The sequence below is a fragment of the Hermetia illucens genome, chromosome 3 (genome assembly GCF_905115235.1).
Source record: "Hermetia illucens chromosome 3, iHerIll2.2.curated.20191125, whole genome shotgun sequence".
In the NCBI taxonomy this organism is placed as follows: Eukaryota; Metazoa; Arthropoda; class Insecta; order Diptera; family Stratiomyidae; genus Hermetia; species Hermetia illucens.
The window spans coordinates 160,820,230-160,835,636 of record NC_051851.1 but is presented as its reverse complement, the minus strand read 5'-3'; the positions used below and the strand labels follow the sequence as shown (position 1 = coordinate 160,835,636).

General features: G+C 42.8%; 1 protein-coding gene across 2 annotated transcripts in view; it reads left to right on the top strand.

Annotated features, from left to right (window-relative positions):
- Positions 1-15,407, top strand: part of LOC119650970 (beta-1,4-glucuronyltransferase 1) — a 339,594-nt gene that overhangs the window by 102,606 nt on the left and 221,581 nt on the right. Inside the window, exon 2 of one of the 2 annotated variants that reach the window (XM_038054231.1) lies at positions 949-984. The exons of the other annotated variant lie outside the window; for it this stretch is intronic. The gene's annotated coding sequence lies outside the window, so the exon portion shown is untranslated. The remainder of the gene's footprint in view (positions 1-948; positions 985-15,407) is intronic. 2 annotated transcript variants of the gene reach the window in all.

Genomic DNA, 15,407 nt, shown 5'->3' with positions numbered 1-15,407 from the left:
TCTCCCATAGAGTTCTACCACCTCTTGCTGCCAATGAATGAATGCAATGAATTTACTATGCGCGTCCGATAAAAACGTCTGTTGTAATTTTTTCCGTTGTCTACATAAACTTGCTGATTCAATGTATCTAATAATAATAATACCTGGGCAATCAAAAAGTCAATTTAATTAACCTCAGAACAATGTTTACAAAGCATTCCGTTTATTTGTTTTCATTTTTCTTATCGTATTTTGCAATAAAAGCGATTTCCATGGCTCCTAACCTTGCACTTGAGCCCCCTCACACATGAGTGAAAATGTTTTTTCAACAAATCCCATTCTAATTCTTTGACTTTGTGCTGAGTGGTTTACGTTGTTGTGAGTGGCTCGGGTTATGAAAATGTTTTATACATTTTTCATTATCACTCAAATTTTAATTGTTACAAAAACAATCTCAACAACCACAATAAAATCAGTTGCAATGCAGATATGGAAACTTGGCCAACTTCAAACAAAGTTGGAAATGAAATTCATTAATTTTCTAATGAGAGTTCTTAGTGATACTTAGACGTTCTAGTGCTCTCTGGACTCTCAGATTTCAATCTCTCTGGCTGTATTTACTCTGGGACTTTCCTAGTATTTTTTTCAACGTTGGAAAGTTGGAAAAGTTTCTCGTCTGGGTGCAACGGGGCGGCTTTTAACTGCTCTTAAGAGTAGTTTTAAAATTGAAATCTAGATGTGGATAGATACTTTTCATTTTGGCCAGAGAAAATTCAACTGAAATTAGGACAATGATATGGTTGTTTTCCATGAGATGATGTTTGTATGCCTCAGCTTTTCTCTTGAATCCTTGGAGGGGTTGCATTTCTTAAAATTTATTTTTGTTGCTATTTCCAGCGAAGCTTAGTTCCTCATATGCGTATTTGTTTATTTATTTTTAACATTCCTTTTCCATACATCTCTTTTCAGGTACTGCCGTTCGTTTCTTCTGTGCTCTTATTCCAGGTAATCCAGTGATTTAACCTTATCATTAATGTTCAGCCGTTTATTGTTATTGGATCCCCTTAATTCTGAGCAGCACCTCAACTAAGTAAAGCGTCTGCTGCTTTCACGGTTCACTGAGGTCCTCCGAGGTTTTAAGGCCTTATTTGCCCCTCTATCGCATATCCTTCGTCTAATATTTATTACTGTATTACTTCATTTGTTTACATATCTAATTACAGTGTTTATACGGTGACATTATTGTTCTGCTGTTGCTATCATTAAAACAGGTGAATGAGCAGAATTTGATATCGAAGAGTGCCCAGATCAAGTCACCGCCTTACAATCATTATTAGATGAGAACTCCACACAAAGTTCACAACAAATTGTGAGTTAGCTTGGTGTCGGCCAGCAACCATCACATATTGTCGTGCGTGCCCTCCATGCCTTTGTTTCGAGATTGGAATTTGACACCCCAACCGATGACATATTGAACTATGTCGAACGAAGGTAGGGGTATTTAAAGTCTCTTCTCGCCTGTACGAACTTGACAAGGGACAACAACCGTAGGTGAATTATAGTCTCCTTTAAAATTACTGATCCGTATGATCGAGGAGGGTTGAATCTGAAATCGTTTTGCTTTTCGGTGTCTTTATCCAAGATTTCAGCCGTCATAACCGCACTGCAAATTTGCGAACAGACCGCCGCCCTCGGCGTCGCAGTTAGTGTCATTTCCATCCTATGATCAGAATGTAATCGAGTTCAGGGCTAGGCTGTCAGATTTTCGTTTATCCTCGGTTTCAGTAATGTCTAATGTCATCTGCGTAATTAACACGTGGTTCGACAATATTCTACTCGGTGAAGAACTACTGGTTAGCTACAACCGCCACAACCGTGATTTTCAGGCACCATGTGAACTATCGGTAGTGTCCTTGTTGACGTTGAACGGTATAATCCTGTAGTTCCTGTTAGCTCTTTATGTGCTGGTCCCTATGCCTCCCTTATAGTTCTAATACTCCTCCGAACGGCCTCCCTTTCAAAGCTTTCTTTTTTCTTGTACATTCATCTTTGTCAATTAGTTTCTCAATACATTGCCAGATATTCTGCTGCTCAAATATCCTGGTGTACCTTTCAATCTTTGCAGAAATTCAGTCTTCTTTTGATTGAATGGCTTAATTCTTCCGGTCAGTTCACTCTAAACAAATTCCTCTTTCATAATTAGCCCTCTTAGCGTTTGCGACCTCCTGCTCTGCTCTTCCAAATTCAGTTTCCATGCTTCCGAATTTGTAACCTTGAATAACATTCTTTCTTCACGTTTTATGATGGGCATGAAAAGTTTCTTTCTTTTGTTCGTCATCTGTGCGTATACCCTGTTTGGTTTAACTAGTGCTGATATCCGTGGTGGCCTGGGTGCGAAACATCAGTCTCAGTTGCGATTCCGTCGCTCTGGTGGTCACGTAGATCGAGCCAACTATATAACATTAGGACCGCCCACTAGAACTCTTATAAAGAAATCGCACTCACAGTATTTAGCGAAGATTGACGGGTCACTTGAGCGTCGGGAATTCAGGCTATTATGGTTACATGCCCGCAATTCCCATTCCGCTTTTCAAATTCTTCTGAATCAGAGCCCTTTCGGGATCACTTTTACTCCTTCGTAATTACCCTCTTTTCGACATAGGTGATCTTTCCATAACGAACACATGTTCCATTCCTCTTCTAAAGCCTTTCATTGTCAACTTTCTTAATGGCAGTTTCAAAATTAACGCTGGTTGAGGTCCTGACAGTCTGCTAAGTTTTTTTTCTTAGGAAACCGTAAGCTTCACATTTCCCTTCCTCTTTCTATCATTTTTAAATAAAATTTAGCAGAGGATGCGGTCCTGCACACGCTGTAACTGGACGTCCACACAGTCAGTGCAAGCTATCCTTGCCACATAGAGTAACGTTGCACTCGATAAAGTAGCGGAACTCGCCGATGCCATATTGGAAGCGATGCGACCTGGTGGGATCATAAACTAGTGTGAGTCAAGAGGTACCTTTGACGAAGAAGTCCGCGTAGTTCACTCTAAAGTTATTCCTTATCCTTATTCCTCAAGAGATTAGTTTTCTGCGCGACTGTCAACAGAGCAGTAATCATCATCAAAGGCATTCCAGAGCCCGACCCCGATTTTGTATTGAGCCACCATCAGACACGTTCTCATCACATTTATGGCTTCGAATCAAGGAAGTGCAAAAGTGGTGCGTGTAACATTCCGGGAAACGAGAATTGACTTCGAATTACCCCCGAAGACATCTGAAAAATTGCTATAGTTACATCACTTAGCTTGCATGAGCTGACGAATTTCAAGTCACCAAAGAAACTAGAGAATATTGGAGAATCATCTCTAAGCTCTTCCACAAGTTTCACGGGAACCTCATCAAATGCAAATTGGACCCAGTAGACAGCAACTTCGGCTGTCATCTAGATTCAAAAGGACCTCTACTTGAATGTTTCGAAGCCATCGAAAATGTCTTGAACGACTTCCTTAAAGACACCAAAAAGGGAGATGAAACCCCGAGTTGATGAAAGCTAGGATCTCAATAAACTTTTGCCCCATGCAAACAGCAGGCCACCCAAACAGCCCGTGGTAATTATCGGTGAGTTAAGAGACCAACTCATTGCAGCAGTGATGCAGCATGGAGGAGCTTGGAAATCGCTGGCCTTTTACCCTAAAAGTCGACTCCCATACAGCACTAGATGTTTTTATCTGCTATAGAGATTTATAAGCGCTATTACAGATAATATGATACTTCCAATTCGTGGGGAAGGCACTTACTCTTATCATATGTACTAGTTATCTTGGAATCTATCTGATTTGGTTGGATTTGGTTCAGACGACCTCGCAGGATTTCCAGCTCAGCATCATTTTTACTCCTTATCAGATCACCCATGATTTGTCTCATAAGCAACTGCATCTTCGAAACCTCCACGCTATTTTCCGACAACAATAAGCTTTTTTATCCATCTCCTCAACTACGAAAGTTGGCACTATCTGTCTTTTAAACAACCACATTCAAACAGCCTGTTGGATTCTGTTAAAACCTTAAAAGCCTTGTCGTCCGCAACATAAGGATAAAGGCCATACTCCGGTGGACTCCAAAGGCTGTAGCGCCTGTCCCGCAGGTAAAAGTCGACCTCGTGCATGTCACCTCACCAATGAATAGGTGAAAGTTGTCGCACAAATTTCAAAACGCGCTTGAGTCGCACCACTTAATGAAAACCACCGTGCCTATACAGCGTGGAAAGTCCTGGGAGTCTGCTTTTCAGTCTTTGGTTTCAAAGATGGAGGATACAACGCTGTAGGGTGAGTACGCGATGGCGGTGTCCGTGGACACTGACGGGGCGTCTGACTGTGCACCTTTTCAACTGGTGTTGATGATGCTTTACTTAGGTGGATGCTATGCTAACGCTACCTAACGGCAGAAGCAACGAAAGGCAGCCCTAAGGAGGTGCGCTGTCCCGGCTTCTGTGGAGTATGCTCATTGACTCACTGCTATGCGAACTGTAAAATTTGCCAATAAACACTCAAGCTTATGCGGATGACGTGGCTGTGCTGGCTGTTGATCTTGATCTTCGAGCGCTGTATAGAAATATATAACGCCCCTGCCATCACTGGCAGGGGCGATCAGCGCCATATGTTTTTTTTTTGGTAATAGGATCGGTGAATACGTTTCCGCACAGAGTGTTGGATTCCCGCATCAATACACTGTTGGATTACTAACAAAACACCCTCACGTTATCAGAGAACTAGCCTGGAATCATTTGGCATATTGCTTCGAGCTAGCCCACCCTCTCTCCCGTCTCTCTTGTGAGTCTTTAAGGCAGGGAATCCTTTTCACCAACGGAAAGGGGGGGGGGGGGGAGGAAGGGAGTTGGTAGTTCAGGAAATCTCTTGTCATCCACCGGTGGAGTTCGATCTTCTTCGCAATAAGAAGAGGCCGAACGCAATGCGCAACACGACTGCAGCTGCTAGCGCTCCTAAGCATCTCTCTGGCAATGCAATCTGGAGAGAGATCCCCTGTGCCTGAATAAATCTGTTGACGAAAGTCGTCCCACCTTTCACAAGAGAAAAAGGTGTGTTCAGCGTCGTCGGCGACTCCATTCCAGAACATGTAATCAAGAAATCGCGCCTTCTCAATCCTGTGCAGATATGACTGAAAAACTCCCTGCCCGCCTAGAAATTGGGCAAGGAAGTAATCAATATCACCGTACGTTGGGTTCAGCCACGGGTTTGAATTGTCGATGTCACGCAGTCCGTCTGCCTCTCGGCTCATTTTGCCAAGAGAGTTCGCCCTTACGGCGGGAGATAACTACGCTCCTTGGTAAGGAGGGCTACCGGGATCATTCTCGCGATCACGCAGACGCCATTCGCAAGGCTCTGCACTAGAACAAAGTGGTTACGGTGCACCAACCTGTCAAGGACATCAGTCCATACCTCCGCGCTATAGAGCAGAACGGACTGCGTTGCTCCCACAAGAAAACGTCTCCGAGTAGATATAGCCCCCCCCCCCCCCCCCCCCCATTCGCCATTAGGTAACTCAAGGCCGAGACTCCAGCTGTAGCCCTGTCCGCTGCTGTTTTGATTTGCTAGAAGAAGCATTAAACCAAAGTATTTAACCGCTTGTTTTGACTCTATAATCAAATTCGCCAATAGATATGGGACACAGGGTCGGGATTTTCTTTCTGGTCAAGATGACTTCTTCGTTTTTTTCCAGCGCAAGGCTGAAACCATGAGCAGTCATTCATCCGTTTACCCTTCGCATCAATATGCCAAGTCTGCTTTGCGCCTGTTCAACAGTGCATGCGGCAACAAGTATCGCAACATCGTCTGCGTAATCGACCGGACGCGACTCTTCGGTCAGACTATCATAGGAAGCGTTCCAGAAGTCCGGGATGTATCCTTCTGCCCGACGTGATTTCTATCCCCATCAGGGAGTGGTTTTCGCCGTCTGCATAACCGACTCTTCGGGCACATCGAGTCTCAGCAGACTATCGTAGGAAGCAACCCAGAGGTCCGGCCCTAGGATGAATTCCTGTGCTATTCCCGACGTGATTTCCATTCCCCTCTGTCCCTCGAGCGTCTCATAGATCAAGGAGCGGTCTTCGACGTTTGCATAACCGACCAGGCGCGACTTTTCGGGCATATCGAGTATCAGCTGACTATCTTAGGAAGCAATCCAGAGGTCAGGTTCTAGGATGGATTTCCGTGCTATACCCGACGAGATTTCCTTCCTCCTCTGGCCCTCAAGCGTCTCATAGATCAGAGAGCGATCTTTCAGTTAATCCCTCAATATCCGCGAGAGATAGTTTGGCACATGGAATGAATTTTCTAATGTGCCTGGCATATCTGTACATCTTATGAAATTGAAGACATTTCTGACATGGGAAGCACTATCCTTCGAGATCGGCGGCTGTATGCCTCAGCTCGATGAACCGCATCAACGACCTCGATAACAGCATTCACCTTGGATCTGCCTGTTCTGAACCTGAACTGTCTTAGGGATAAGTCCCCGGCAGCGCGGGTGGCTTTAGCGAGTATACTCCTGATGAGCTTTTCGAAGCATACACAGCGGTGGATATGCAGACGGTAGCTCCGAGTCTTTGCTGATCAGTTACCTTCCAGTGACAAGAAAAAATGTCCTCCTTTAAGTAACGGTTGAACGCCCCGAGAAGCGAGTCTAGCCGTTGGTGGAACACCAGTTTGTAAACTTCCAGACGGACTCCATCAGGACCTGGCGCCTTCTTGTGTTCGATGCTGAGAATCACTTTTTCGAGCTATCTTATTTTAAAAAGAGGGCAATCCTCGATGTTTTCCGCGCTATTGACATCAATCCGTACGGGGTGTCTGGGGAATAATGCTCTTACAATGCGGTCCATGTGGTTGGTACTTGGTATGCAGATGCAATTTTCTGGGTAACAAGTTTGTAGCCAAGTCTCCACGGGTCCTCATTCGCCTCGTTGACCAGGTTCTGCCAGCCGCAAGATTTGCTTTTGTTTATCGCGCTGCGGAGTCTCCTTTTCGCTCATCTATAGTCTGCCTTTATGGCGCATACCTCCTCTTTAGCGTATAAACATTGTGCAAAACGGGGGAATTTATGACACTCCCTACGTAGAGGGCGGCGACTTCTGCCGTCCACTAGAAGGCTTGTCACGGCTGGGGCCCCTCCGGGGCATGGAAGCCTCTCACGCTGTCGTTTTCAGGTTCATCACTGAGTTTACGAATGTGTCAGCTGCAGCGCTACTACCCTCAGAAGTGCCCTCCAGTGCTACTCCGCCTGTGACAAGGTGCTGGTGATGATCACTTGCCGAGAAGTCTTGCAGGACTCACCATCTGTGCACCGATGGTGCCAGAGATTCCTACGCAAAAATGACGTCAGAGATGCTTCCTGGGTGCCGTAACGTTGGTGTGGATTCGACTATATGTTGACATGACAGCACTTCGACGTTTTCTAAATTCTCTCTTCTCCAGCGGTTGGGCAACCTTCGCCAACCGTTTGCCTCTTCTACTCCATTCTTCGACTAGCTTTGAACAAATTATTGTTTCCGTTTAATTTAGAACTAGTACGTAGTGTTGTTATCCGTGATGCCTTTAACTTCTTGTACTTCCCTCATCGCTCACTGGAGACTGTTTAATGGTCTTAAGTTGTCACACTGAAGCAGCTCTTCTTGCCTCCTTTTACCACGTTAAGATCTATAACAGTTCGATTTAAGGTTGAAGCGACATTGAGGAAGCAAAGTGGTCAGTCTTGTGCTCGTCCGAAATTATCATTCTAATTTGACTCAGGGACTCATTCCGATTACTGACATTCAAGCTCCGAGACAAATTCATCTGCAGCTGGTGAGATTTGACAAGCTATCTCTCTGATAGACTTTTAGATTGTTTTGAATAAATTCTCTCCAGATGATACTAGCAAAGATAATTGTTGGGAAAAATGTTTTTTCCAGTAAAAACCTAGTAAACAAGCGCAAATGACGCCCTTTTATGACTCAAGGGGTGATATCTTGGTTTACCATTCATGGTGGATATTAATTCTTCAGTTTGACATCTTTTATTACAAGGTACATCTAGCAATATGTTACGGCACACAAGGAAATGTTTATCCAAAGAATCAGTAGACATTTTTTATCACGTCTAACTAAAATTCTGTGAAATCATGCGGAAGATACTTTTTCCGTCTGTATGGCTTCTATTATTCACAAAAGATAACACTTACTAAAAAAAGATACAATAATCAAGAGGCGTGAAATATGTTTATTTGCGCTATTATAATATATAATAAAGAATGTGAATGGCTCTTTCTGCGGAACAAAACGCAGCGATATATGGATAATATGTTATTATGAGTGGAGTTGCGTTTTTTCACGGTCTGTTGGTCCGGCATATGATATGATCGAATTAGGTAGTTATGTGGAAAAAATAGAAAAACATTTCACTAGTAAAATGCTTCCACAAAACCCTTTAAAGCTCAGCACGGTGGTATTACAGTATGACCTTAACCCACATCACTGCACAATTGATCTGAATACTTTCTTCTTTCGAACGTTACTCCAGTGTTTATGGGAAAACTCAGTGCACGTACGTCTTTCACGCACCATTGACCAAAAATTCATTAGCAAAAATAGTGAAAGTGATAGTTGTGGATCTTCGATATAACTGCCTTCTGTCTGCGCGCAGATCCATTATCTTTTTATTTATTTCTTTTTTGTTACCCAAAACTTTCAAACTACGTATCATCATCGGATCATCATTCTCTTCATTTGAATGGCTATTTAGAGGCAGTAACAATCGAAAAAAAATAATCGAGAAAGATTTTGAACCAACGAATGGAGTAGATAATTCTGGGGAGGTGTTGGCCAGTCTAAAATTAGATTTAGTAGTGCCTGATTTTGTTAATTAAATTTGCTTATTATTCCACCTTTTCCAGCTGAGAGGCAGACAGTAATTAGCCGGCAAAATTGGCAGTGAAAAGGAGGCTTTCAAGAATGCCTGGCACTAGAAATTTACCCCGAATTTGTTGGAGATTTGCAATGTATCTTTTGGGTGATTAAAGCACCGAACCGTATGTTCAATGTACCGCCTAAATATTTACACCAATAAACTAAATTTTATTTGCCTCTAAGCTTCATTGAAATTTGCATACATATTTTGTTTTGGAATTGAAAAGCGCCAGGAAAATTCTTAGAAATGAATCTTGATTTGAATTGAATAAACAATTCATCTTTTTTTAAGATAAATCGTTAAGGTTTTTTTTTTCTGCTCTGAATTTCACTGAAGCAATCAAATTCCACTTGAAGCAAAAAAGTTTTCCTTGAAAATACCATCACACGCTGGGTTTGTTTATCATTTCCAATTTTGGTTTTTATACCTACGTTTTCGACCCTTGAATTTGCCAACATGAAAGTGACTGAAAATTTCAGATTTTCTCATAAATTAGATTGGAACGGTCGATATAATTCCCAGATATTTGCATTACTCCCATGTGTATAATCCAAGTTCCTCGAAAAGGACGATTTATGGATGGATAGTCCCTTTTGATAGATACTTTTTTAATTATCAACCACCAGGACACGTGTAATGTTAAACGACACTTTAATTTTTTGGAATAAGGTCTTTTGGCTAGTGTTGTTGTAGGATTAGTCGTTCTGTGTTTGATTTATTTTTAGGGTTTTGCTGAAAAAAAACCTTATTAAAACCGGTTCACTGTCTCTCTGGCTGGTGCTCAGAGGTGGCGGCGAGGAAGATGGGGCGGCAACCCTATCGGCCAAAACCAAGTGGCCGAGGAGAACCTCCATAGTGGTAGCACCGGGAGACGCTGTAATCACTTTGGTTTGCCGGCCGTGATTCAGTAGGCGTATGCTCCAAAGGCTTAATCAGGGCGATCAGACCCGAGTCTGCACGGGGACTCATCTGAAGTGGCAAATTGGTCACGAAACCTTACCAGGGGTATACTGGTACCATGGGAACCGGGAAAGCCCCTGGACTCACATACTTCGGGTGAACTCCTGTTGTATGTGAGGACAGCTCGATTATTTGCGGTTGATCCCCCTAGTGGGAGTTTCCTGGTGGTTGTGGTTATGCTCAAGCGAGAAGAGACCTTCGGGCCTCGACGTGGTGTTGCGTATCAACACGGGTGCCGTACTCCATAGTTCGGTAGAGATTTGGGTAATTCTTGCATTCACCAGTATGAATGCTAAGCCATGCACTTGGTATAAACTGGTACCGTTCTTGCTTGTCTCAACGGGGCTCTGATTGTTGTCACAAAATCAATCCGTGTCTGAAGAGGACCGTAGGATTAAGCCTCACGACAGGTGCCTACGTAAAACGCCATGGGCTTCACACTGTCTCTCTGGTTGTTACATGCACTTTCCTCGGAACCGTCAACTTTATTGACACGAAATTTCGTAGAAAAGTTGAAACTGTGAACTCAACACATACGGTGAATGACATTGTTGTGCGTTGAACTTAAGGGGAGGGGGACCTCATACACGTGCACAATTTTTCTTCACCGAATATAGCCATGTGGGGCATTAAATGAAAGGTCTCAATTAGTACTTTCAGTTTTGACATTGGTTGCAAAGGACTGCGAAAGTCTGAAAGGTGTCAATTATTGCAAGGACTCGTTCTCAAAAACTACCCAAAAAAAAATTCTACCCAAAAAGCTCAAAGAAACCGTTTTGAATTTTTTACTTAATATTCTGCAAGTGATTTGCGTAAACCAGTGGAGCAGGCAGAAATAGAAACACAGACATTCATGTTACAGCCAGGATTTGAACTCTTTACACGTAATGGTGAGGCTGACTATTAAGCAGCTACAATATCGCACCTCTTGCAATCTTAGTTGAGTGACAACAACGTGAAACCAAACTAGCTAGGTCGTTAGCGTATTATCATATCTCTCAATATGGTGCTAAAGCCGACCCTTCACGATCCGGTAAAGGAAAGGCGATGAGATGAAAGTTGAGATATTTTTGCGTTTGATCGTCCATAAAAAATATTCACCCACGGCGAAGAGGTGCTCAATGCTGCAGGGAGGAAGACGGTGCAGCACCCAGAGCCAAGTGTCTGTGGAATCTACTTGTGGTGGTACCCGGAAACACTGTACTCTCTTTGGTTTGCTGGCCGTGTTGCAATAAGCGAATGCTTCATAACCTATTTAGAGCGATCAGATCCGAATCTGCACGAGGACTCATCTGAAGTGGCTTTGGTTATGAAATCTTACCAGGGGTATACTGGCACTATGGGAACCGGTATAACACCTGAATTTTCATGTTTCCGAAGAAATCGTGGAGATGTGAATCCCGCTCGGTTTGTGGTTTGTCCCCCTGTGGAAGTTTCATGGGGGCTCTGATTACGTTCGTTGGAGGGGTAGAGATTTAGGTAGGTCTTGAATTCACCACTGCCTAAGCAGTTTGTGCGGCGACTGTCGACAGGGCGCATCAAAGAATACAAGCTCCAGTTTGCCTTATTTCCTTTCTGGCTGGTCGGATAGCCGAATGGTTTTTCAATCGGTCACCGGCCGCCTGAGCAGTGTAAATTGACAGGCCAGGAACAAAATCCTCAAAACGTCTAGGCGTGTTAATGACGTGGTCGAAAAGTAACTTATTTTTAGCAGAGCTTTCGTGATGTCACTGCAGAGTGTGGTATTCACCTCCATGTTCATATTATCCTGATCCCCCAGAATGCTTTTGAAATATTATTTCGCGCAGAAGTTCTATTCTAGCAGAGCATTCACTTGCTTGCGTCTGTTGGACTTTCGGGGCAAATCACTGCTGCTACTGTCAACCAACTTTTATCATCATTTTTTTTATCATCGCAATAATCGGTATTCGGTCGGTAAACGCAGTCTGGTTTCCCGACCTACGCCATTGCACCATCTGAGGCAGGATCTGCTACGTCTTCTTTTTCCAATCAACTTTGGTTCGGCTTAATATTCGTACTTACTGTTAGGTGGTCTCTCTTCCATGAATTTTAGACTGGTACCCTCGTTTACTCATCTGGGCCTATTAGGAATCGTTTTTAAAGCAGAAATAGACTTTATCGCCTGGCCCTCAGGCGCTCACGACCGAAGCTTTATTGCTAATGAAGCTAATCTCCTTTTTCTCCTTGGGTATCACCGGAATTACTAGTTGAACTGAAAACACACAGATGACGCTATTAAACAATGTGATTTTTAATTAGCCTTAACCGCAAAAGACACGTGTACAAATTTGACAGCTGTCGTCCTATTAGTTTGTGCGATAGAACATTTTGAGTGAGGCAACTTTTGTTAGTTTGAAGAAAATGAATAAAAAGGAATTTCGTGTGTTAAAGTGCCATGCTTTTTTGCGGAAAGAAATACTGTTGAAGTCAAGGTTTGGTTTGAGAAACATTACTCGGACTTTGCACTAACAAAATCAACCGTTGTGAAGTGGTTTACTTCAAACGAGGCGAAATGAGCACCGAGGACGATACAGGTAGTGGATTCTACAAAGAGGCTGTTACCGACGAAAACATAAAAAAAAGCCTCAAAATAATTTTGGATAACCGCAAAGTGAAGCTGATCGAGATTGCTGGACTCTAAAGATATCAAAGGAGCGTGCTGTATATATCGTGCATGTTGGGTATGCGAAAGTTCTGTTCAAAGTGGGAGCCGCACGAACTCACAATCGACCAAAAACAACAACGAGTTGATGATTCAGAGCAGTGTTTGAAGCTCTTCCTCCATGAAAAACCTGTATTTATGCGGCGATATGTAACAATGGACGAAGCACGGCTTCCAACATTTCAAACCGGAATCAAAACGATCGTCAGTAGAGTGGACTGTCCGTAGTGAACACACTCCAAAGTGTGCAAAGACGCAACAGTTGACTATGGCATCAGTATTTTGGGATGCACATAGTATCATATTCATCGACTATCCTGAGAAGGGGAAAACCGTCAACAGCGACACTTACATAGCGTTATTGGAGCGTTTGAAGGATGAAATCGTGAAAAAACGTTCCCATTTAAAGAATAAGAAAGTGGTGTTTCCTCAAGGCAGTAGCCCCGTATCACAAACCAATAACAAGTCGGGAAACCGGAAGCTGGACGCTTCAGGTACGAAAGGTTTTGTGTATTTCTGCATATTTATGTGAGAATATCCACTTTCGGATGATATTGACATTCATAGTCTTGAATTTGCAAGGAAGCGACAACTTTGACGTATTGTAACTTAGTTAGTAATAGTGCGATTTCCACCAAACTTGGTGAGATCATGCTGTATGTTATACCCTATATTACTGCTGGTGCTAACATGAACTTAAGGCGGGTTTTCCAGCCAATTACTAAAAATTATAGTAATATACTATTATTAATTTTATTTGTACAGATATCAGTACAGAAGGTATTCGGAACCCAGGCACCATATAGTGGCAGCCTCCTGATTTTTTTCAGATTTTTCGGTTTGGTAGTTTCTAAGAATGGCCCCCTTAAAGGAATGATCACACGTACTCCCCACCTTTCCAACAAATGTCAAAACTAAGACCGGCTTCGAAAAGTACTAACCGAGACCTTTAATTTGATACCACACACGACTATATCTAATGAAAAAAAATTTTACACCCTCCTTTTGCATATATGGGGACCTCACCCCCCCCCTTTTCCTTCAATGTAAAAGGATGTAACTCACTGTATGCGTGAGCGTTCACAGTTCCCACCTTTCTACCAAATTTGGTGTCAATCGCTGTAACCGTCTCCGAAAAAAATGCGTGTGACGGACAGACCGACAGACAGACAGTAAACCGATTTTAATAAGGTTTTGTGTTTACACACAACCTTAAAAACGATGGCATGAATTGGTCTTCGAATTGCTTCCGCATGCACTGTATTCTCCAGATCTGGCCTCCAGCGACTTTTTCCTGTTTTCAGATCTGAAGAGGATGCTCGCGGGAAGGAAATTTAGCTAGGATGAAGAGTTTGTCGCCGAAACTGATGCTTATTTGGAGAAGAGAAATCGTATTATAAAAATGGTATCGAAAAATTGTATGATCGCTATAACCGTTGTATCGCCCTAGAAGGTAAATGTATTGAATAATAACATCAAATTTGATAAAAACAAAGCGTTTCTTTGTTCCATCGGATTGTGGTAAATATCTCACAACGTCGAGCTGTTATTCCTGTACAACCTTCAAACCTAGTGTCAAACCCTCGACTCCCAGCTTCCGCCTTCAGAGGGCACACATTGGCCGCTTGCCCTGTTGACATTGGCAACATCCTGGTTTCCACGACACGTGCGCTCCTGGTGATATATTCTAGACCGCGATTCTGATATTTTTTCGGCTGGAACAGATGACTCTCGATTGGATTTCTGATCTCGATTGTAATTATAAGCATCTTCCTCTTCACGCTCTCAAATTTTCTTCACCATTGCGTCTGCTTGCGATTGTGGTACCTTTTGCGTGCCACTATTATCCAGGAATGGGATATCCTTTTATTGTCTTGAGTATTTAGTTCTCCTTGCTCTCCCATTTGTAGGAAAAATTATTTGATAACTCCTCTTCACTTGTATTCAACCATTCTATTTCCGTGGCGATTTCTAGAGGTGAGGAAGGATCTGATGAGTTGCTTCTGCCCCGGACGAATTGTCAGTCGCGACCTTATTTTAACCTTTGCTGTTATTAGCGCTAATTTGGCCATCTCTTCTCGTGAGTTCAACTTTTGGCAACCTTTGTTGCATGATTGAAAAATCCTTTTTCTCTTTTTCTTCCTCTTAATTTTTAACTACTTATAGCTCTATTTCTTCGGTGTACTTTGCGATCGCAGGAATCAACAGGGCCTCTGCAAAACTAACTACACAAATCTCTTCCAAATTAAATTGGGGTAACATTGTGCATGTTCTAATAACCTACCTTAAGACATCGCTGTCCTTTTCGAACCAGAAATGTATTCTAGAAGGGTAATTTCCAATTAATTAATGATTTTTGAAGGGTAGATTCGAATTAACCTCGTTAGTGGGTTGTGGTTCTGCTTCTAATTCAACTGTAGTTGGGCGAAACTACAAGCATTTTCAAGGTTCATCCCGTAGCGCTTCTTTTGTTATTGCATGAAGCGAGCAACGGTCTGATCTAAACCTCACTCCCATTTTATCCCCAAGGTATTATTTTAGTAGCCAAATAAACAGCTGGTTTTCTGATAGATAAGGACAAGGTCCACCATGCAGGATTCCAAGATATTAATAAGCCAGTCTTCCATCTGCATTGGGAATTCCATACAATTCCAGATGTTTGTTATCACCGTTGTATCAACGAATACCTCATAATCTAAGGATGAACTAAAAACAGAGTACTGTTCCCCTTTTGATGTGTGGAAAAGTGTGGCCACCAATTTCGTTCATTGTATGCAGACATATCCTTGCTTCCTATTTCCATCTTGTTTAGCTATTACTGGGGC